The sequence below is a fragment of the Heterodontus francisci genome, chromosome 12 (genome assembly GCF_036365525.1).
Source record: "Heterodontus francisci isolate sHetFra1 chromosome 12, sHetFra1.hap1, whole genome shotgun sequence".
Classification (NCBI taxonomy): domain Eukaryota; kingdom Metazoa; phylum Chordata; class Chondrichthyes; order Heterodontiformes; family Heterodontidae; genus Heterodontus; species Heterodontus francisci.
This window is the reverse complement of record NC_090382.1, coordinates 69,952,889-69,976,067: the sequence shown is the minus strand read 5'-3', so window position 1 is coordinate 69,976,067 and position 23,179 is coordinate 69,952,889. Positions and strand designations below refer to the sequence as shown.

At 43.2% G+C, this 23,179-nt stretch overlaps 1 protein-coding gene across 8 annotated transcripts in view; it reads right to left on the bottom strand.

Moving 5' to 3' along the window:
• LOC137375910 (ras-GEF domain-containing family member 1C-like) overlaps nucleotides 1-23,179 on the bottom strand; it is a 189,392-nt gene that overhangs the window by 106,048 nt on the left and 60,165 nt on the right. For 5 of the 8 annotated variants that reach the window (XR_010976093.1, XM_068043585.1, XM_068043584.1 and 2 more), the window contains exon 1: nucleotides 789-1,029. The exons of 1 other annotated variant lie outside the window; for it this stretch is intronic. The gene's annotated coding sequence lies outside the window, so the exon portion shown is untranslated. 2 more of the 8 variants (XM_068043589.1, XM_068043587.1) reach the window with 2 other exon arrangements.

The window sequence follows — 23,179 nt, the reverse complement described above, 5'->3', positions numbered from 1 at the left end:
AAATACGCTGATCTGAATGAATCACAAAAAGGAAGGCATTTTTTGGTTCTAACATGAAGCTCAGTTATTCCATTATAAAAGTACAAGATGATACCCATAATTCAAAAATATCACATTCAGGGATGAAGTAGCAGATCCATGTTAGTTGCTGTTATGAATATATATTTATTGATCTACTCTTTATATCCTTTTACTTATTTTGAACATAGATTACATTGATTGAAGCTGATTAGAAACCAAGGCTGTAACTGAATGCTTTGTAAAAGGACAATTATCCGAAATGTGTAGTACCAACAGTATACAGATTGACACCTTCAGAAATAAACTGTATCCGAAATTTACTGCTTTTACTTGTGCCAAAAAAATAACAGCAAAGTACAACACAAAACAGAACAAGCGTTGAGCTTTAACCGTAAACAAGTTTTAATTGTAACTGTACAAGGGAAGCAAGAGGACACAAAAACATAAAAAGGCAGAAAATTAGAACAGGAACAGGTCACTGGATGAATTTACTGGCAACTTGCAGTCACCCAGTTAATAGTAAATCAACATTCAGACTACCAACAAAGGCATCCTACAGTTCCAGTTCTTGTTGGAACCCAGTCAAAATTTCTTCCTGTAACAACATATTTCACATACTCTACAAGCAGGACAATTATTACAACCAAAGCTATTACAGCAACTGCTGTGACTTAACCATTCCGTGCTCTAATGTTCCACTTTAAACTCTTTCTTATCACAGTCATGTCCATAATGATAAAAGTTAATAAAGTCGGCTTTAGCTGTACCTGCAATCAACAAATCCTACGGATTAGTCTTCCGTGAACAGAATGCTCCACTCGAAGTAATGCTTTCACCTATTAAGGACGCACGCTGTTTAATGTTGAAAGTCTTTAGGTACAAATTCTTCACCTTGCTGTTGCACATTTAGCACTTTAATCACATCCTCACAATCTTCCAGCAGTGCCTAAAATGGCTTACTAATACAATGGAAGTAGAAGCAGCTCAAATTTGCGGAAGAAGGAATAAGCAAACACACCTATACGAGACAGCTGAGCTGTGTGAGCAGTGAGGCAGATCTCTGAAACAGGATACCATGAGGGAGGGTTAAGCTCAGGGCTGCTCCTCTAGCCTATTGCACATAGCCTTGAAGCAGGAATATTCACATGGTGGGTGCTGAAAGGACAACCGACCGTTCCGTAGCTGACAAAGAGATCGCGCCGTTGAATAGTCCATAGCTTTGTGCTACTCACTGGATTTTGAAGGCAGGTGCAATTATTCCACACAAACATCAACCGAGAATCCACATACACTCCCTCAGTATCTGCCGTACTACTGAAGCATGCATTCAAATTAGCTTATGCCTTAAGGGCAAAGGTTGCTTCACAATGGCTGTCTCGCACACACATACCCGGCACAATTACAGAGTGAAAGGCAATTGGAAACAGATTATGCCGGAGCACGACTTTCAATGGCTGGGATAGACTTCGACAGAGCAGATGAATTCAGGAGCTGTCCACAAAATGGTATCTGATTTTCTGTGCTAAAGATAGCAGTTGTTAGGAATAATCAATATTTCAGTTGCTTTAACACCTTTGAATGCCAGACATACAGCAAACTGTGATAGCGGATGAAGTGAAAATGAGTGAGTTTAACATTGCGAGAATTATCCTGATCATTTCGTGAACACCAATATAGTTTAATAGTACTTTTTCCTCTAAAAACATTTAGGAATTGTATTTAAGATTGGTAAGAATATATCAGAGTGTTCACCCAGAGCAAATGGCCTAAATAAAGATCTTTAAATGAGCCTCATGTGTCTGTTTGATTACAGTTTAACACGGCTATTCCCTTCAGCAGACATCTGCACATACTCAGATCTCATTACGAGAAATATAATCAGATGACTCATTCACTGAGCTCGGAGTCCATTAAACAATTACTTCAGACTAAATATCAGTACCTTTGTTTAGGTAGGTGTATATAAAAACAAGAATCCAGCTTTATGATTATGACAACCATCATAAAACTAATCAAATGTTGATTTGTAGGTTACAAAAAACTGTCAACATAGTCTATTAACTACAGTGACAATTATAAGGAAAAAGTATATTTCTCAGTTTGCTATAAATACCTTAGAGAAGCAAATGTTTTCTGTCTTAACAGAAGGGAATGTTTTCTGTCTTAACGTAATTTATCTTGGTATGAGAAAAACTTGAGAAATACATACATCCAATCAACATCTATTTCCTTGGGAGTATTTGGCTCCGATAACAGCCTTAAGGCACTTGCAAATTGAAATTTAAAATAGCAACTGATACATGCTGAATCTAGTGATGAGATAGGAATTTGAATAACCTTTAGATCCATATGTTATTGTAGAATGCAGCATTTTTCTATAAACGAAGGATCAATAGTGTTTCATAGTACTGTCTAATTTAAATCTGATTGTCAGGAGTTTTAATTCCAGGCAATAGAAACTAAGGCATATGAAAGCAAAAGATTGCAGATACTGAAACCTGAAGCTAAAATAGAAAGTGCTGGAAACAACAGGTCAGTCAGCATTTGTGGAAGGAACAGTCAAGCTTATATTTTAGGTGCAGAAAAGGATTCATACACAAAACGTAAACTCTTCTCTCCATAGAATCAAGGCAAATATTGAACGACTATAAAAGAGTTTTAAAAATTGCAGGCAGCTCTCTATTCCTCTGCTATTTTGCATATCCTCAAGCTGTCTTTATACTTGTGATCAGGATTCTGTTCTCCAGCATAAAGCAAGGCAGGGACTATCACCTTTAATTATTCTTGAAGCTTATCTACCTTATTTTTGATTACCTAGTGTTAGAAAAATAAGATTTGGCATCAAAAATATACTTAGCAGAGGGATAAACATAGAAATGATAAATCATAAATGCAATATGGAATTACTTATGCAAATCATGAATATTAATAGGATTGAGTTAGCAGTTCTCTTAACAGCTAGACACGTGAAATATTTTACAAGTAATATTTAATAAGTGCAATTACTGGCTTGAATAAAATGTGCTGGTTAGACATGTAGTTGTGTTATCAGGGTCTGTCAAATGATTTACATGACAAATTTCATGCTTTAAGCATCAATATATTTAAAAAGTTAATATTTCATGAATAACATCAATTGCTCCCATTTATGTGCATTTTTAGCACAGTATTGCCATATTTCCAAATGATATTTTGGCTTTTCTGAAGGATTTATATATGTATGATATCGGTGTAGTGCACTTTTGTATTTTCAGTTCCATTCATTTCTACCGAGTGTAAAGTGGAAGGATTGTGTTCCTCTTTCATTTCTATCATATATGAAATCACTTAGTACTTTGAAAAATCACCTATTATGGCGATTCCTGTTTGTTTAATGGTAGGGTTGTCGCATGGTTATGACCTGAACTCATGAATCCTGCTGCAATCACAAACTAGCCTATGTTCATTATTTTTATTTACTGACCTGTTTGCAAAGGGGCTGAAAGTAAAACTTCAGATTTTGCTTGGACAAATTTTTCCAGAAGTAAGTTGAAAATTAATTCCTCTAGCACAGATCAAATTAGTATATTTTGACTGTTGTAATGACCGGGTGAGAAAGGGGTCTCCCCTCTTGGCCCTTTCCTGGTTTGGCCGTAACGGGGTTTAACTTTTAAAACACAGTGTTTTTAGCTTCACTTCAGTGAGTCCTTGCTCACTGCTCTCTAATTGGAATTATAAATGAACCAATCAGGCAGGCTTCCTTAGGTTTAAAAAAGAAATTGTATGTTTATTAGCCTTAACTCAGTTAAAGTTACTCAAAAGTACGTGACGCAATCACGCTAGCATGCATTTGCGATAAACACACACACACAAATAGATACAGAGAGGGAGAAAGAATAAAGGGGGGGGGGGGTGGAATAGGAAATGGAATTCAGTTACTGTCTTTGGTTTGGATGTAAAGACCTTGATTGGAGTTAAGTCTTACAGTTCTCATTGGGGCCCAGTGCACACTCTCAAACTTGTTTCTCTGGTACCAGAAGGCTGACAAAGTCCTCTTAAGCTGCTTCTGTGGGTCACTGGAACTTTGCTGGAGAGAGAAACAGAGAGGGGTGCTTTCTTCTTGAAGTTCAATTGCGGTCTGCCCCAAACCTCTTTGTGAGGCACAATTCAACAATTCCCAGGTTGGCCAGCAGATTAGTCATATGACCAGCTCTTTGTTTGAAACAGCATCGCCTGCAAGGGTTGTTGATTCTTCAAAGCTTACTAGATACACTCGGTTGTGGTGGGGGGGTAGGGGGGAGTGCTGGCTCTTACACACTCAATGGCTCTCAATGTCTTTTGATCATCACTATTGACAAAACCTATCTCGCTAATTGAATCAGGGAGCACTCCCATTGTCTGTCTATGCAACTGTCTCTCAAAATGCAAATATGCAGCCATGTTTTCTGCCATTCAGCTCTGTGGTCTTTTTGAACAAATTATGTTCCATGTCCAGTTAAAGTTCAAATAGTGCTCCATTTGACAAACTTAATATGTTCCTATTTGGCAGGTGTGGTTTCGGTCACACTGTACATTGTTTTTCACTTCTCTGCCAATGCACCTGGATTCTTCCAGCCACCTTACCCTAGAAAACAATAACTTAACTCCTGATTATATTTACAATCATATCAGTTATAAGCTCCATAAAAGACGAAGCATCAGTACAATATTGAATAGTCGAAATGGGGACCATTGCATCCTTTAAGGGAAAAGTGGAAATATTTAAAGCATAGGAAGATACAGGGCTAGGAAGTGAGCAAGATAGTGGAATTAGTTTTGGGTTTTTATAGCAAAGTGCTGGTACAGACATGAAGGGCAGAATGTCCCCCTTTTGTGGTGTATGATATCTCCATTTAGCTGATGATATCTCTATTTGGCAGCATTTACAAATGAAAGATGAATGAAAATGTGAATAGACTATTAGACTTATCTATTAAGAATACAACTCTCCTACGTTTCCAGATAAAATCATCAAACTGTTTCTACAGAAATCCATCTTTTCATTTAATTGAAGAAAGGGGTTGGGGAACAACTAGTGCTGTTTTGCTTGTTGACGTTCTTTCATATTAATGCTAGAGCTGAAACAGTTTTGATCTGGACTTTCATGTTTGTTGAATATGTCTTAGAATCATAGACATTTACTGCACAGAATGAGGCCATTTGGCCCATTGTGTCCATCAAGCCTCCTCTTGAAGTCCCCGGCATCACAGGTGCCAATCTTCAGACAATTTAATTCACTCCACGTGATATCAAAAAACGGCTGAGGCACTGTAATTGCAAAGACTACGGGTTCTGACAACATCCCGGCTATAGTACTGAAGACCTATGCTGCAGATGTAGCTGCTCCCCTCGTCAAGCTGTTGTAGCACAGCTACAATACTGGTATCGACCCGACAATGCAGAAAATTGCCCAGGTATGTCCTATCCACAAAAAGCAGGACAAATCCAATCTGGCTAATTACTGCTGCATTACTCTACTCTCAAGCATCAGCAAATGATGAAAGGTGTCATTGACAGTGCTATCAAGTGCCACTTAAATAGCAACAACCTGCTCACTGATGTTCAGTTTGGGTTCTTCCAGGCCACTCAGCTCCTGATCTCATTACAGCCTTGGTGCAAACATGGACAAAAGAGCTGAACTCAAGAGGTGAGATGAGAGTGATTTCCCTTGATATCAAGGCAGCATTTGACCAAGTGTGGCATGAAGGAGCCTTAGCTAAGTTGAAGTCAATGGGAATCGGGGGGAAACTCTCCACTGGTTAGAGTCATAACTAGCACAAAAGAAGATGTTTGTGGTTTCTGGAGGTCAATCATCTCAGCCTCAGGACATTGTTGCAGGAGTTCCTCAGGGTAGTACCCAAAGCCCAACCATGTTCAAATGCTTCATCAATGACCTTCCCTTGATCATAAGGTCAGAAGTGGGGATGTTTGCTAATGATTGTACAATGTTCAGTACCATTCGCAACTCCTCAGACACCGAAGCAGTCCGTGCAGAAATGCAGCAAGACTTGGACAACCAGGATTGGGCTGATAAGTGGCAAGTAACATTCACGCTACACAAGTGCCAGGCAATGACAATCTCCAACAGGACAGAATCTAACCATCTCCCCATGACATTCAATGGCATTACCATCACTGAATCCCCCACTATCAACATCCCGGGTCAGGGGACACCGTTGACCAGAAACTAAACTGTATGAGCCACATAAATACTGTGGCTACAAGAGCAGGTCAGAGACTGGGAGTTCTGTGGTGAGTAATCCACCTCCTTCCTGACTCCTCAAAGCCTGTCCACTATCTACAAGGCACAAGTCAGGAGTGTGATGCAACATTCTTAGTAGACTTCGGGGTCTGTTTTAACCCCATCAACTCACCAGAAACTGGGTGGGTGGGCAGCTAAAATCGAATGGGTTACTCATCTGTTGATGTTTCGACAAGATCCCTCCATCTTCAATTTTAAACTGTTCTTCTGAACAAGTGCCAAAGCCTTAAGCCAATGGGGTCCTCCTTTAAATATGCACATTGGATCCCATGACATAATCAGGCCCCAACCGCAAATTTAACTCTGACACAAGCAGGGAAGCTGTGACTTTCCCACCAGCTAAAGTCTAGTTAGGTTTTAGAACCAACTGAAGAACAGGTAATAAAATCAAGAAATGCAGGAAATACTCAGCAGGTCTGACAGCATTTGTGGAGAGAGAAGCAGAGTTAACGTTTTAGGTCAGTGACCCTTCAAAAGAACAGGCAATACTAGATCTAGTGGTGTGGACCAAACCAGAATTAATTAACAATCTGACAGGAAGGGAACATCATGCAAATAGTGACCTTAATATGTTTACATTTGATATTAGTTTTGAGGGAGAGTCACAAAGCAAGGTTTTAAACTTAAGTAAATCAAATTTCACAGGGATGAGAAATGAATTGATTGCAGTAAACTGAGTTGAACTATTAATGGGTAAATTTACAGACAGAGGGAAGTATTCAAAGAAGTATTTTGTACAATAGAAAACCAATCAATATTCATTAAAGTCAAAGGCTGCATTGTTAAGCAATTGTAATTTACAAATGAAGTAAAAGACAGAATCAAATTAAAATCAAAGGTTTACACAAATGTGAGGAAAATTAGAAATCTACCAGACGGAGAGCTAGAAAAATGAATAAAAGGAAATAGAGAAAGTAATAAGAGGTGCAAAAAGGGAATATGAGAAACAACTTGCAAGAGATAAGAAAGCTAACAGCACAGGATTTTAAAAAGCGTGAAGGGAAATGTAACCCATTAAAGACAGATCCTCATCAGACCCCTTTCCTATCCTGAGTGGCGTGAAACAGGGCTGTGTTCTCGCACCCACACTTTTTGGGATTTTCTTCTCCCTCCTGCTTTCACATGCGTTCAAGTCCTTTGAAGAAGGAATTTTCCTCCACATAAGATCGGGGGCAGGTTGTTCAACCTTGCCCGTCTAAGAGCGAAGTCCAAAGTACGGAAAGTCCTCATCAGGGAACTCCTCTTTGCTGACGATGCTGCTTTAACATCTCACACTGAAGAGTGCCTGCAGAGTCTCATCGACAGGTTTGTGGCTGCCTGCAATGAATTTGGCCTAACCATCAGCCTCAAGAAAACGAACATCATGGGACAGTACGTTAGAAATGTTCCATCCAACAATATTGGCGACCACGCTCTGGAAGTGGTTCAAGAGTTCACCTACCTAGGCTCAACTATCACCAGTAACCTGTCTCTCGATGCAGAAATCAACAAGCGCATGGGAAAGGCTTCCACTGCTATGTCCAGACTGGCCAAGAGAGTGTGGGAAAATGGCGCACTGACATGGAACACAAAAGTCCGAGTGTATCAAGCCTGTGTCCTCAGTTCCTTGCTCTACGGCAGTGAGGCCTGGACAACGTATGTCAGCCAACAGCGATGTCTCAATTCATTCCATCTTTGCTGCCTCCGGAGAATACTTGGCATCAGGTGGCAGGACCGTATCTCCAACACAGAAGTCCTCGAGGCAGCCAACATTCCCAGCTTATACACACTACTGAGTCAGCGGTGCTTGAGCAGGCTTGGCCATGTGAGCCGCATGGAAGATGGCAGGATCCCCAAAGACACATTGTACAGCGAGCTCGCCACTGGTATCAGACCCACCGGCCGTCCATGTCTCCGCTTTAAAGACGTCTGCAAACGTGGCATGAAGTCCTGTGACATTGATCACAAGTCGTGGGAGTCAGTTGCCAGCGTTCGCCAGAGCTGGCGGGCAGCCATAAAGGCGGGGCTAAAGTGTGGCGAGTCGAAGAGACGTAGCAGTTGGCAGGAAAAAAGACAGAGGCGCAAGGGGAGAGCCAACTGTGTAACAGCCCCAACAAACAAATTTTTCTGCAGCACCTGTGGAAGAGCCTGTCACTCTAGAATTGGCCTTTATAGCCACTCCAGGTGCTGCTCCACACACCACTGACCACCTCCAGGCGCTTACCCATTGTCTCTCGTGATAAGGAGGCCAAAGATAAAGACAGATCTATTCTATGCAAGATGCCAGCAAGACTATAATGGACAATAACGAAATGGTAGACTTGTTAAATTAATACTTCCTATCTGTTTTCACAGTGGATGAAAAGGACAAAATATTAGCTGCTACTATGTGGCCTTCACTGCCTCTGTTCTGTCAGACTGCTTGTCTGATATCCTGTGTTGAATAAGCCACAAATTTTTCTGGTTAAACATTGAGAAGACTGAAGCCATCAACTTTCCACCCTTACCACAAACTCCTTGTCATCACAACTAATTCCATCCTCTTTCCTGGCCACGGTCTCACATTGAACCACAACCTCAATGTCCTATTCAAACCTGAGCTGCGTTTTTGACTAAATAGACTCTAGATCACAAAGACCACCTACTTCCACCTCCTGAACAATGCCCATGCCTAAGTCTAATCTGGTCCTAAAACCTTCAACCATGCCTTTGTCATGTCCATACTCCACAATTCTAATGCTCTCTTGCTGGGCTCCCATTCTCCATTTCAGTTCATCCAAAACTCCACTACCCATATCTACTTATATTTTTATCTTTGGCAGAAGTTTTAATGGTTCAAATCCAGGTTCCAATTCAATTGGCTCACTTTGGAATATCCAAATCACAGACCGGAAGCTACATGCAGCTTGTGAGACACGGATTTCCAGCTTGTGAACTTAAATCTTAAATCCAACAAAACAGGTTAACTGGCCATTTATCTAAATGCTAATGACGGGACCACGCTGTGCACAAACTGACTGCCCACATAACACCAATTAACTTCAAAAGAAGATCATGAATCACTTTGGGACAATATGAAGATGTGGATGATGCTATATGAATGCAAGTTATTTCTATCTTTTCAAATGCTTACAAACCTATTGTGTTCTCCCCCACATTCATTTGTGTTGTGTTTGACAAAATATTTCCTACTGATGGGAAAAGAATATAGAACTGGCTCAACTCCTGCCAGAATGCCCAAATTTACAGACCGCTGTTGTTATTTAGTATGTTGTTGGGATGGAAATTTACTTAGTCAATGCTAGTGATGCAGACTCCTTCTATATCCATGTCTGGTGTAAAAATATGCTTTCCATTAATGCCAATGTGATAAAATAAGTCCAAAGATATTGAATGAAAATTGGTATGATCTGTTATTTTCTCCACTTTTTGGAAAATTCTGAATGGGATCTCAATAGGTAATCAACACAAACAAGGGTTTTCTCCAGTGCTTGATCACCAGCATGAATCTCTTATATTGTATTTTAATATTAAGCCGATAAAACCATGCAGAGAAAAGCGCAATAGCAATAAACAATAAGGATATATACTTTCAATGCCCAATGTAACTATCTAAAGTATTCATACTCTAATATAATTTATAATAAAAAATTGTGTAATACAATGTGTAATTTTTTAATGTGTAAACAATCAATTGTGTATTACTACAGATAAATAAATGAATTCTGTGATCTACAATATTACAGACTTTATAAACCCTATTTCACATTAAGGTATTTAATACAAGTTTTAGTACTAACAAGAATTCTGATAAAATATCTATATTGGTAATATTTTTCTCATTTAGTAATGTGCCCAATTTTGGGCATCACACTTTAGGAAGGATGGAGGTTTTAGAGAGGGTGCAGAGGAGATTTACTAGAATGATGCCAGGGATGAGGCTAATGTAGAGTGTTTAGTTAAACTTCAATTGTTCTCCTTAGAGCAGAGAAAGTTAAGGGGAGATTTAATGGAGGTGTTAAAATTATGAGGGACTTGGACAGAGTAAATAAAGAGAAACTGTTTCCACTGGCAGGAGGGCCAGTAACAGAGGACACAGATTTAAAATAATTGCCAAATAACTAGAGGTGAGATAAGGAATTGTTTTCACTTAGCAAGTTAGGATCTGCAATGCATGGCCTGAAAGGGTGGTGGAAGTAGATTCAACAATACCTTCAAAAGAGAATTGGATAAATACTTGAAAAGGAAAAAAATTGCAGGACGATGGGGAAAGAGCAGGGGAGTGGGATTAATTGGACAGATTTTTCAAAGAAGTGGCGTAAACATGATGAGCTAAATGATTCTATGATTCCAATAATCAAAATTAAAAATAAAGTTGTCCTGTGAAATAGTGAAACAGTCAATGGGCTGAATTTTGCCACGTATTGGCAAGTCCTGTCGCCGGGGTCAAAAGCCGGACGCGTCTCTGCTTTGGCAGATGGCGGGACCCGGGGCGACGTATTGCCAGTGGCAGCCAATAGCAGGCCACTGCCCAATTAAGGATGGCAGCCAGCCCTTAAGAGCTGCCAGCCCAATCAGAGGGCCAGCAGCTGAGCAGTCTCAGCAGTGCCACTACTGAATATGGCCATTGCTGAAGCTGCAGCTCCAGGGAGAGGGCACCTCAATGGCAGGGCACCCTCGAAAAGAGTTGAGGTAGGTTGTGGCAATCGGTGGTTGGGGGTGGGGGGGCTGCATGGAGCACTGGCGGAGCTCTTAATGTGAAAGTGACCATTTTCGCTGTGGGCGGGGGGGGGGGGGGGGTGCCCTCTGTTGGCCATAAAGGTGGGACCCCACTGGATCCTTCTAGGAGGGTGCCAGGTTTCACTGGGTGGACTCCCCACACGGCGACAGGCCCTCCCAATGTGGGCAAGATGCTCTTGGAGGAGGGAAGTGTCCCTTAATTGACCACTTACTTGGCTCAATTAGCTACCAGGTGGGCAGCTAAGCCACCAAATTTCCCATAGCTGGCGATATGGCATGGTGGCAGAAATACATCAGGCTCCCCTCCCATTATCCTCCCCCTCCATTTTGCCAGCCCTGTCACCTCCCAGTCCATCACCAATGTGCCAGGAAAATTCAGCCCAATGTAAACAGAACAGCTGCAATGACTTGGCTTGGAGATACAATATGAACTATAGATATTCTGTCCTTCAGAAGTCAAAAGTCTACTTCTGCAACTTTTTATTTTTGGTATTCAACTGAAGCTGCACTGATGCTATGAATTTCATTGTTTCTAGTGTCCAAGATTCTGGCTCCAAAAACACAAAATAGAAAATCTCACAAGATCAAGGTAATACGTGCATCTGAAGAAGATTGTAAGCCTCTCTGGCTGTTACATTTATTACCAGTGATTCATTCTGAGACCAAACACTGGATATTATCATTTGTCAATATTGGGAAGAACTTAGAGGTAAAGGCCTAGAAATTGGCATGCACCTGTTTTTGGGCGCGGAGGTCACTATTTTCGCCTGTTGCCACGGAGGCAGGCGGCATGCAGATTTTGTGCTACCTCCTCATTAGAACGATTTCAGCATGGTCACCCTTACATTAACAGCACCGCCGGTGCTCCATGCACCCCACAACTGCCGATTGCTGCAACCTACCTCAACTCATGCTGGCTGCATGCACAACAGGGGGCCTAATAGCGCACGAGGCTAACAGTGTTCGAGCCAGCAACCATCTTCCAGCTCGTAAAGGTAGTCTTCCCCTCGTAAAGGGAAAGCTGCACTAGATCACAGGAGGCTGCTGGTGAATTCTGTTGCTGCAATTCGGAACAGGGGAAATGGAACGTCAGGGCATAGAGAGGGCTCCTGAGCTCACTGATGTGGTGCTGGAGGCATTAGTGGTGTAGCTGGACAGAAAGAGAGAGGCCATATCTCTGGAGGGGGAAGGAACCCCTTAAGGCAGACCCTCCAAAAGGAGTGGGAGCAGGTACAAGGGAGATCAGTGCTTGGAATCTGGCCCCGAAGACCTGGCAACAGTGCTGGAAGAAGTTCAGTGACCTCACGCGGGTGGTCAAGGTCAGTGAATTCATCTTTATATGACATCTCATGCTCTTTACCACACCAGCCTCGCAGGCTGATCGATGCACCACACCAGTAACACTCGCCCAGAAGCAGTTCCTAGCACTCAGGGCTCACATTTAACATCCAGATACTCCATCTCACTTACACACATGTATCCATAATGCCTGTCTCATAGAGTCATTATGGCACAGAAGGAGGTCATTCAGCCCATCGAGTCCATGCCAGATCTCTGTAGAGCAATCCAGTCAGTCCCATTCCCCTGCTCTATCCCTGTAACCCTGCAAGTTCATTTCTCTCAAGTGCCCATCCAATTTCCTTTTGAAATCATTGATCACCACTTCCAGCACCCTCGTAGGTAGCGAGTTCCAGGTCATTACCACGTGCTGCGTATAAAAGTTCTTCCTTACATCACCACTGCATCTTTTGTCAAAATCTTCAATCTGTGTCTCCTCATTCTTGTACCATCAGCTAATGGGAACAGCTTTTCTTTGTCTACCTTATCTAAATCTGTCATAATCTTGTACCCCTCTATCAAATCTCCACTCAATCTCTTTTGTTCCATGGAGAACAAACCCAGCTTCTCCAACCTAACCTTGTAACTAAAATACCCCATCCCTGGAACCATTCTGGCAAATATACTCTGCACCCTCTCAACAACCCTCACATCCTTGCTAAAGTGTGTTGACCAGAACTGGATATTATATGCTAGTTGTGGCCTAACCAGAGCTTTATGAAGGTTCAGCATAACTTCCCTGCTTTTGCACTGATTACCTCTATTTATGAAGCGCAAGATCCCATATGCTTTGCAAACTACTCTCTAAATATGTCCTGCCACCTTTAAAGATCTATGCACATGAACCCCCAGGTCCCTCTGTCCTTGTATAGTCTTTAGAGCTGTGCTATTTACTCTTTTTGCCTCTCCCTATCCCTTCTGCTAAAATACATCACCTCACACTTCTCTGTATTAAATTCCATCTGCTACGTCTCTGCCCATTCTGCTGGCCTATCTATGTCCTGTTGCACTTGATTGACATCATCCTCACTGTCTACCACACCTTCAAGTTTGGTATCATTGGCAAGTTTTGAAATTTGACTCTGTATTCCAATATCCAATTTATATTATATATCTATATATCTATATATATATATATATCACCTCTCGCTGTCTCCATATACAGCTATTCAGCTATGACAGACACATCACCCAAACACAGTACAACACAATCACTGACATTATACCCTGTCTTTTGAAGGATGGCAAATAACAGGATGGGGCAGCAGAGAACCAGCAAAGGGTACTGGCATGCATTTATCCACTTAGCCCAATGGAGGAAATCGTGTTCCACATCATGGGGCCAGCTGCGACAGAGTCTGTAGCATCCAGCAGAGAGAGGGTTCCATTGGATGGATGTGGTGCTGGAGGCATTAGTGGTGCAAGTGGTTAGGAGGAGAGACGCCATGGTTCTCTGGGGGACCAGGAGGCCAAAAGGACCATCCCCAGAAGGGAGTGGGAGCAGGTAGCAAGGAGGTCAACTCCCGGAGTCTGAACCTGAGGAACAGGCAGCTGTGCCACAAGAAGTCTCATGATCTCACCATGGGTGGTCAAGGTCAGTGACATGACATCTTCACATGACATCTTCCACTCATCTTAACACAAACTTCACACTGCTCAACGCACCACACTCCCATCACTCACCTGGCACTCAGGACTCATACTGATACTCCACCTCACCCTCACACACATAATAATGTTGCCAGCCTCATACCCACCTTTCACTGCCTCCACAAACCTCCAACTATTCAGCTATGGCAGGAATATCACCCAAACACAATGCAACATAATCACTGACATTGTGCCCAGGATGCATCCGCCTTGCCTCCTTTCCCATCCTCCTCCTGTCTCTCCTTCTCCCGAGTTGGCTTCCGCATCCCTGGAGACAGTGGCTGTGCACTCATGATGGCAGTAGACCTCCACAAACTTGAACACCCACTCTGGCATGTACTGTACGGTATCCCAGGTGGTCAAGGCAGCAGAACCATTGCTTGAATAAGCCAATTGTCTGTGCCACGATGCTTCTTGTGGCTCCATGGCTTTCATTATTTGCCCAGTGTCCTTGTGTGGTCAGGTGGCCGGTGGGGGGTGGAGGTGGGGGGGGGGGGTGGAGGTGTGGTGTTCATCAGCCACATGTACTGTGGGTAGCCTTTGTTCCCGAGGAGCCAGCCTCTGGTTCTCTGTGGAGGCCTGAATGTGGTGGGGATGGCTGACTGGCACAGGATGAATGCATCGTGGCTGTTGCATTCACTGACATAATCTATTGGGAGCGGTCGCACACCAATGACGCATTGATAGAATGGGCTTCCTTGCGGTTCCTGTACCTCTCCTCATTGTCTTGGGGGGCCCACAAAGCCAAGTGTGTGCAGTCAATGACTCCTTGCACTATTGGGAATCCCGCGATCTTGGCAAAGCAGTGTGCTCTTTCATCATGCTTGTCCCTACTGAGTGAGAAGACAATGTACTCTCCTCTTTTGGAGACCTCCCAGATGCTGCAATGGACGACATACTGAGATATGTTGGAGATGTTTCCCACTCCTGCCTGGAAGAACTCGGACACATAAAAGTTCAATGCCACTGTGATGTTGACCACAACTATGCTCCTCACCCTGGTGTGAGACTCCAGGTTGGGTTGTAGGAGGTGGCGCAGCTCTACTAACACCTTTTTGAACTTGAGATGCATCAGTCACAGCTCCTGCGTGAGATAGACATGGGAGAAGTGCTCTCAATAAAATATTGGTGGTAATGGCCTTCTGTGAAGAACCCTTCTCCTCCTCCTTCCTCTTGGCAGAGTTTCCCCTCTCTGCAGTCTCTGCTCCATTTAATGGTCATTTTATAGAGCAGGGGTGTCTAACCTTTTCACGTCGGGGGTGGGGGGCACATTACAATTTGTGTCTTACATAGGGGGCCAGTGAGACAATTTCAGAAAGATAAAGGCATTAAGATTTATCTTACTATTAATCAAAACAGCAAAAAATGTGAATTTTTGTGAAGAAGCTTTAAATGAGAAGACTAATTTATTGACTTACTTTCTTTTCACTATGTTGGACACTGATTTAGTGAGAAACCTGGCACTTGTTTTGCTTGCACAAGTAGTCAATGTTTGCTTGCACACTTCTTATAGTGATGCAGAGTACTCCAGATAGATGTCATTCTGTCAGGAGTGATCTTGATCACTCTCACTCTCTCTCTCTGTCCCCATCACTCTCTCTCTCTCTGAAGTCCTCCCTCTCTCTCTCTGTCCCTCCTTCTCTCACTTGTCTGTCCCCCTTTCTCTGTCTGTCCCCCTTTTTCTCTCTCTCCCTGTCCCTCTCTCTCAGTCTGTTCCCCCTTTTGCTCTCTCTCTCTGTCCCTGCTTCACTGCCTCTCTCTCTCTCTCTCCCTCTCTGTGTCCCCCCTCTTTCTCTCTCTCTCTCTGTCCCCCTTTCTCTCTGTCCCCATCTTTCTCTCTCTCTCTGTCTCCCTTTCTCTCTCTATCCTCCTCTTTCTCTATCTGTCCCCCTCTTTCTGTCTGACTCTGTCCCCCTTTCTCTTTCTCTCTCTGTCCCCCAGAATTTCTCTTTCCCCCTCTTTTTCTCTCTGTGTGCCCCTCTTTCTGTATCTGTCCACCTCTTTTTCTCTCTCTCTCTGTGCCCCCCGTGTCTCCCTTTCTCTCTCTCTGTCCCCCTCTTTCTCTCTCCCTCTTTCTGTCCAACTCTTTCTGTCCCCTTCTTTTTCTCTCTGTCTCTCTGCACCCCACCCCCCCCCCCCACCCCCCGCATCCCCCTTTCTCTCTGTCCCCCTCTTTCTCTCTCTCTGACCCCCCCCCCCCTTTCTCTCTCTCTCTGTCCACCTCTTTTTCTCTCTCTGTGACAGTTGCAGAGAGCGGGAACACTCAGCAGATAGTTTAACAGTTTATTTTTAAATCGCAAGTCGATTTCACAGCTGACGTTTGCTGACAGTGGGAACAGCTGTTTCCCAACTTTGGACAGATTCGGGATTTTCCGGCAGACTTTTAAAAAAGAGAAATTTCTCATCTCCAGTCACAGACCTCTGGCAAGGATGAGGAACGGCCCAGTAACGTTTACATCTGTGAGCCAGATGGAAACCTTTGGTGGGCCAGATCTTGGCCTGCGGGCATATGTTGGACAACCCTGTTATAGAGCAAGAGGCATTGCAAATACAGTTCTATACCTTGGCCACCAAATCTTGCATCCTCCCTGATTTTAAGCACCAGCTTTCCAAAAGATCATCAAAAATACAGTACAGTACTTCCACAAACTCACTCTAAGCAGAAGTAAGTCAAAAGGAAGTTTGTGGGTGGCTCTTTAAATAGTACTGTTGTGAGGGTGGGGGTGGGGGGCCGTCGTTCTGCTGAATGGCTGCTGGACTGGCTGTGATCAGCACAGTTTGGACATGTGCAGACAGAGATCCTGAAACTAATGTCAAATCAGCCAAACAGCTGTTTGACGTCATGATAGCAGCAGTCCTGCTGTTTCCGGCCCATGCATGGCTGCCTGTGCTAGTGTCCTTCCCAGCATGGGGTGCCAACAAGGCCATGCTGGAGTGGCTTGCTGCGTGTGCAGCACCATTTTCCTGCCTCAGGATTTCTGTAGTGCTGGCACTAGTGGCACCGCAGAGCCCAAATTCATGTCCGATACTTTTAATCATGAGTTGGTCACACCTGCACAGCATTGCCTTTCATCAGAATATTGTCAGTCCCTCTGCTCAGCTGCCACTGTTGGGACTTAGTGGAAAGGCTGACCGGGAATCAGAAACTGAAACTGGCTGATGATATTGATTTAAAGTATTATAGTCTTATTATCAAGCTGCACTGCCTGAAAAATACTTCTCATTTCTGGTAGTTGTGAAATGGTCTTTTAGCAGTTGTATTTTTCTTTCAGGCAAGTTCTAGGAACTTTAACTGGTAGGGCAGGGAAGTATCATCAGCAATACTGCAGGTAACCATTTAGCAAGGAGACGCTCTGTGAATTTGAACATGGTCAATGAGTCGGAATTAAAAAGGTTGGAGCATTTGTAAACTTTGCCACATCTCCAAATTTCTACAAATCCAATAATTTCAAAAAACATGAAAAAATTATAGAATTCACAGGTAATCAGAAGTGACAGGAAATGTCTCAAATCAACAATGCACAAGGCATATTGGAGTGCTGGGAGAATGATAATATCCCAAACACTTAATTATGGACTCCACAGAAGAACTCCCAGATTTCAAACTACTCCAGAAACAATGGTTCATATTGAACTGTTTCAGAAGATTGCATGGCAAATGCAATCATTCCTGACACCTCTGGTATAAGAGAGGCAATGCACAATGTGACTGTTCTCACGAAAACTTGCTATGCCGAATGATTTTTTTTAATCCACTGGCTGGAAACTGGAATATTAAACTGGTGGAAACAGACCACTCAAACCTTGCAAGCTTCAAACTCTGCCTGCTGACCATAACCACCGAGGCATAGCTCCTGCTGCAGGTTGTATTGTTCTGAGTTTCATTGTGTTAGTTTGTTCACCAATTGATGTTCACTGTGCTTCATGACTTAAGCCTGAGAGTGGAGCTACAGAGTTTGGAGGAAGTTTCGGAAAGAACAGACAGGACCCCCTTGAAGGAAATCAGCTGCATTGCTGCCTCCCAGAGAACCACCAAATCAGCCATTCACATCTTCAAACTGGAAGCCTAGGACCACTGAATTCAGCCTGGAGCCAGCTGAGTCACCAACCTCCACAGACTGTATGCCCCTTTTATTTCTCTGGACTGTAATTCGACCAATCTATCCTTCCCCGCTCTGTAACCTATTTGTGTGTGTAAGTTGGAGCGTATTTTATTATTTTATTTAGATCAGTTTAAATACAATAAAGCTAACCTCGTTCTTTGTTAAACGTGAGAAAACTTGTCCGATTGGTTCTTTTTATGATCATGGCACGTAAACAGATAAACATTCACTGAATTGGCAAGTATATCCGCATAAAAAAGAAATAAACCTGTAGTGGTAAAACAAGGAGAGGGAAAAGAGGGGAACCCTTTGACCCCTCCTCACCTGATCACAACACTGTGGATACTATTTATAAACTATGGATTATGTAAATCAACATCCGCATTGATTGTTTGCTGACAGTACTCAGATTTTTCAATCTGGACTTGGATATTTGAATGTTGCCAACTTTTCCTTCCGTTTCATTTCAGTTCACTATCTTCAATTCCTTCAGCATGCTCCTGAGGCATAAAGTAGAAGGTGCGGGGCCATTGCAACTGAGTTGCAATCACTTGTTGATGTGACAATGGTGAAATGTGGGAAGTTTAAAATCCCAAATACATTCAGCCACAATTCGCACAAATGTTGATGGGGTGCAAAACGCTGATTTTTTATGTAAAACACAGATAGCATATATGTGTATGCTATATTAAAAATATGCATATAAACTGTATATTATGGTTAACCACAGCGATAGAAAAACTGAAAGTACATATATTTAACCGTTAACAAGTAAATCTTGGAAAAGAATTTATGAGTTCTATACAGGATGGGATGAAGTTCAAAATAAAAGCAGGTTTTCAGGGGCATAGATAGATGCAAGCATGTCTGTTGTGCAGCCTGCTGCTTTAGTATTCTTTCAAGGAAGAGGGATTATTATAGCTAGTATGTGGCCACAAATAGAAAGGATGTAGGGTGCCTCTGTAAGCAAGAGGTATGTTATTCCATTTGAGAGATTTTTTTCAGTCAGTCATCAGTCTGCTGCCTTGATAAGAACAGTCTGCTGCTTTTTTTTGTGAGGGGGGCGGTGGGGGGAGAACAAAAGCCATCTGGCCACTGTGCACAGATAGTGTCTGGATGAGGCAACATTTTATTTCCAGGAGCAGTGTGCCCACAGATGTAAGACAAAAATTGACTACGACTAAATAAAAAGGCCCCTTCTGCCAGCAATTAAATGCAATGTGTAATGCAATATGCATCAATGAAACTCGCAGGGGAGATTAAGTGCAGTGTGTGAATGTTGGCTTTTATAGTATGTGCAACTGAACAGTATCAAAAAATTGTTGTGGATGCTCTTGTTCACAAAGTTAAAAATTTTACACATCTATAAAATCTGATACTCAAGCTTATTCTATATATGAAATGATTGTTTCTTAATTTAGGTATCAACATGCATTCCAAATTAAAATAGCGAAGGAAAAGTCGATACACAGTCCTCACTAATTCACCTGCAAATTTCCAATATCTTCTACTCAGGCCCTCCATCGTGATACCACTACTGCTGTTGACCCGCTCAACTGATCCCTTGTGTCTGCCTTTGGTCCCACCAAATTATTTAACGTCTTTCACCCCCACAATTTTCCATAGGCCAGTCCTCATCTTTATTCACTCAAGGGAGCATCGTAAAGTTCAGTATGCTTGGCCCACAACCACTTTTGTCATTTATCACCAAATCTGGCTGAATCACATCTAGGATGACCTTGCCTCAATGTCCTCAGCCAAAACCACCTACTCCATCAAGATCATTCTGTAGGGCAAGGACAATACAAACTCCTTTTCTCCACAACCAACTGTCCCATTGAGAGCCCCTCCCGACCTTCACCCTGACCTCCAATACCAAGTATGAAGAGCTCATGGATGTCTTTGTCTCGAAGATTTGGATCACTTATGTAGCTGCCTCTATTGATATCTTCCCTTCATCTTCTCCCGTTTCAGAACTTCCCAAATCTCCCACCCACTCCAGCCTCAATCTTTTACCACTCTGCATCTTTCTTTTCCATCTCTTTCATGAGACACATTTCCTGCTCCCTTGTTCATCTTGACATCCAAATTCTGATCACTCAACTATCCCTCCTGGTCTCTATGCTAGGCAAATGTCCATTAGGAGGGCCATTCCAGCTGCTCGTTCCTTCTGAATGCATGGGCGATGCAGGAGCCCAGGAAACTTTGGGTGTGCTGAGACTGAAAGTGCTGTGGTTATGTATAGTGCAGATTAAACAAAAAATTCACAAGGAAATTGCCATCAATCTTCAGAAATCTCAGTTACATCGATATTAGGTGGACTTTGGTCCATGCTACGCCTACATCTATGTCTGTGCATTGTTTACATAAATCCAGGTAACTTGTGTGAACTGGTCTTTTGTATGGGGTGGAGGTGGGACATGGAGCTTTGTAAATGAGCATCAGTGGGATTCAGCAGATGTATCCTTGAAGTGATGCAAACAATCAATGAGTCACATTTAAACATTTTTCAACATAAATCTGAAGTAAATCAATAACATATGCATTTCTTCAGAATAAATGGCACAATGCCACTCTTATGTCATAGTTACAACTTATTTGGCCTGGATAAACTACCCTACTCTATAAAGCAGCACTGCTGTACATTCGTTGCATACTGACTTCTTTCTTGTGGCAGGGTCCACACAGGTTAATGGAGCTTATGGAGCTCCTTAATCAGAGGGTAACAGAACTGATTGATCTGTAGAAAACAAAGTAGATCTGTCTGGAAAAACAAACTTTCAGAGTTTGATTCTGCAATATTTGAAAGTCTGTTGATTTAGTAAAATGCCTGCTTAACTAGATAATTAATAGCAAAGATAGAATGAAACTCTCATGCTATTTATCAGAGTAGCATTGACCATTTATATTGTTTCCCAAATTCCCACGATGGGAATACAAATTTTCAAACCTCCATTTTTGAGGCTTCAGGAACATCCCTGGAAAGGAATCACAAGCTTTATTCCACACACTGGGCTGGATTTTACCGGGCCCCTGACACCGGGCTCCATGGCGAGGGGGCGGGAATGGCCGGAAGATTATTCCGGCAGAGGCCCGCCACGGAGCTCGATGCTGGGAGGGCCCGGCCCGATCCTCCTGGTGGCAGGGCTGGCTACCCTTTAAAAATGGCGCCAGTACCTGCGCACAGGCAGCTGACGCCATTGCCAGCGTTGGACAGCCCATCCCCTCCACATGATTACGGGAGGAGGGCTGCCTGGCTATTTAAATGAGCCGCTGCACGGGAGATCACGGCAGCTCCGCGGCATGCGGGCCACCATTTTTTCGCACTCTTAAAATCTAGCCCACTAAGTTGAGATTCTTTCAAGTGACTGAAGGTAGTAATTCTCAACTTTGGCAAGGACACATGTGGGAGCAGATCAGCCACCTGTTATACACCCTAATCTGCTGACTTCAATGGAGGGGAAAATCAGTGGGGTGTATAACAGGCACCGATTTATAAATGCCCATTTCGCAGCTGCATCGAGGTTGAGCTTTACTTCCATACAGATGAAAAAGATTGGAAGGACAGATAATTATCTGATGCCTCCTCTTCTGGAAAAGCATCACCAGCCACAGTTTTTTTGAGGATGTTGAGACAGATTTAATATATGTTAATACATAGTCACAATATATATTAATGATTTAGATGAGGGAACTAAATGTAATATCTCCAGATTTGCAGGTGACACAAAACTGGGTGAGTTGTGAGGAGGATGCAGAGAGGCTTCAGGGTGATTTGGACAAGTTGAGTGAGTGGGCTAATGCATGGCAGATGCAGTATAATGTGGATAAATGTGAGGTTATCCAGTTTGGTAGCAAAAACAGGAAAGCAGATTATTATCTGAACGGCTATAAACTGAGAGACGGGAATATGCAACGAGACCTGGGGGGATCTCATAGAAACCTATAAAATTCTAACAGGACTTGACAGGGTAGATGCAGGAAGGGTGTTCCCGATGGTGGGGGAGTCCAGAACCAGGGGTCATAGTCTAAGGATACGGGGTAAACCATTCAGAACTGAGATGAGGAGAAATTTCTTCACCCAGAGAGTGGTGAACCTATGGAATTCGCTACCACAGAAAGCAGTTGAGGCTAAAACATTGTATGTTTTCAAGAAGGAGTTAGATATAGCTCTTGGGTTTAAAGGGATCAAAGGATGTGGGCGAAAGCGGGAACAGGTTACTGAGTTGGATGATCAGCCATGATCATAATGAATGGCGGAGCAGGCTCGAAGGGCTGAATGGCCTACTCCTGCTCCTAGCTTTTATGTTTTCTATGTTTCTATGTTAAACTCTCAAACATTTGACTAAATAAAAGTGTACCAATGTTGTGCCTTCATAAATATATAAGGGAAGATTTTCAGTCCCCCGCAGCCCCCAGCCCTGCCCCTTACTCCACTCTGGCACTGGACAAAAGTAGCATGCCTGCAGTGTGCTGTTCCTGTTTAGGCACAGCAGTGTCAGGAATTCTTGTCCTGGACCATCCCATGTCAGTACTGACAGAAGAGGCAGGATATTGAAATATAGTTTCAGACTTCTCAGCCCTGCAGCTACATGTTGAATCTCTGAGACTGAAATCTCCTGGATGTGGTCGAGATTAGACCTAAACATCTTAGGAAGGGCTTTACACCTTATAGCCTGGATTTTGTGTGGCTCCCTGAGATGGGGTTGGAGGTGGAGGGCTCGTCACCAAGTGATCTTCCCGGGGGCGTGATAGGCCGATCATTGGCCTTCCTGCCCAGAGACCGATTGAAGCCTTAAGTGGCCTATTAATGGCCAATTAAGGGCTTCTTCCCACTGCTGCTGGGATCTTACCAGCGACAGGGGGCCTCTACTGCATGGGGAGTTCGCCTTGTAACACGAGACGACCTCCCTGCAGGCTTGGGGGTGGGGTCCCTCCTTTGTGGGCAACTTGTGGCCTTTGGGGTCCCTCGCTGGGAACTACTTTGCACCCCCCCACCCTCCCCTAGACTTCATGACCACACCCCCACCTCCCTTCCCCTTTGCTTGGGCCTTCCGGACTGGCCTCG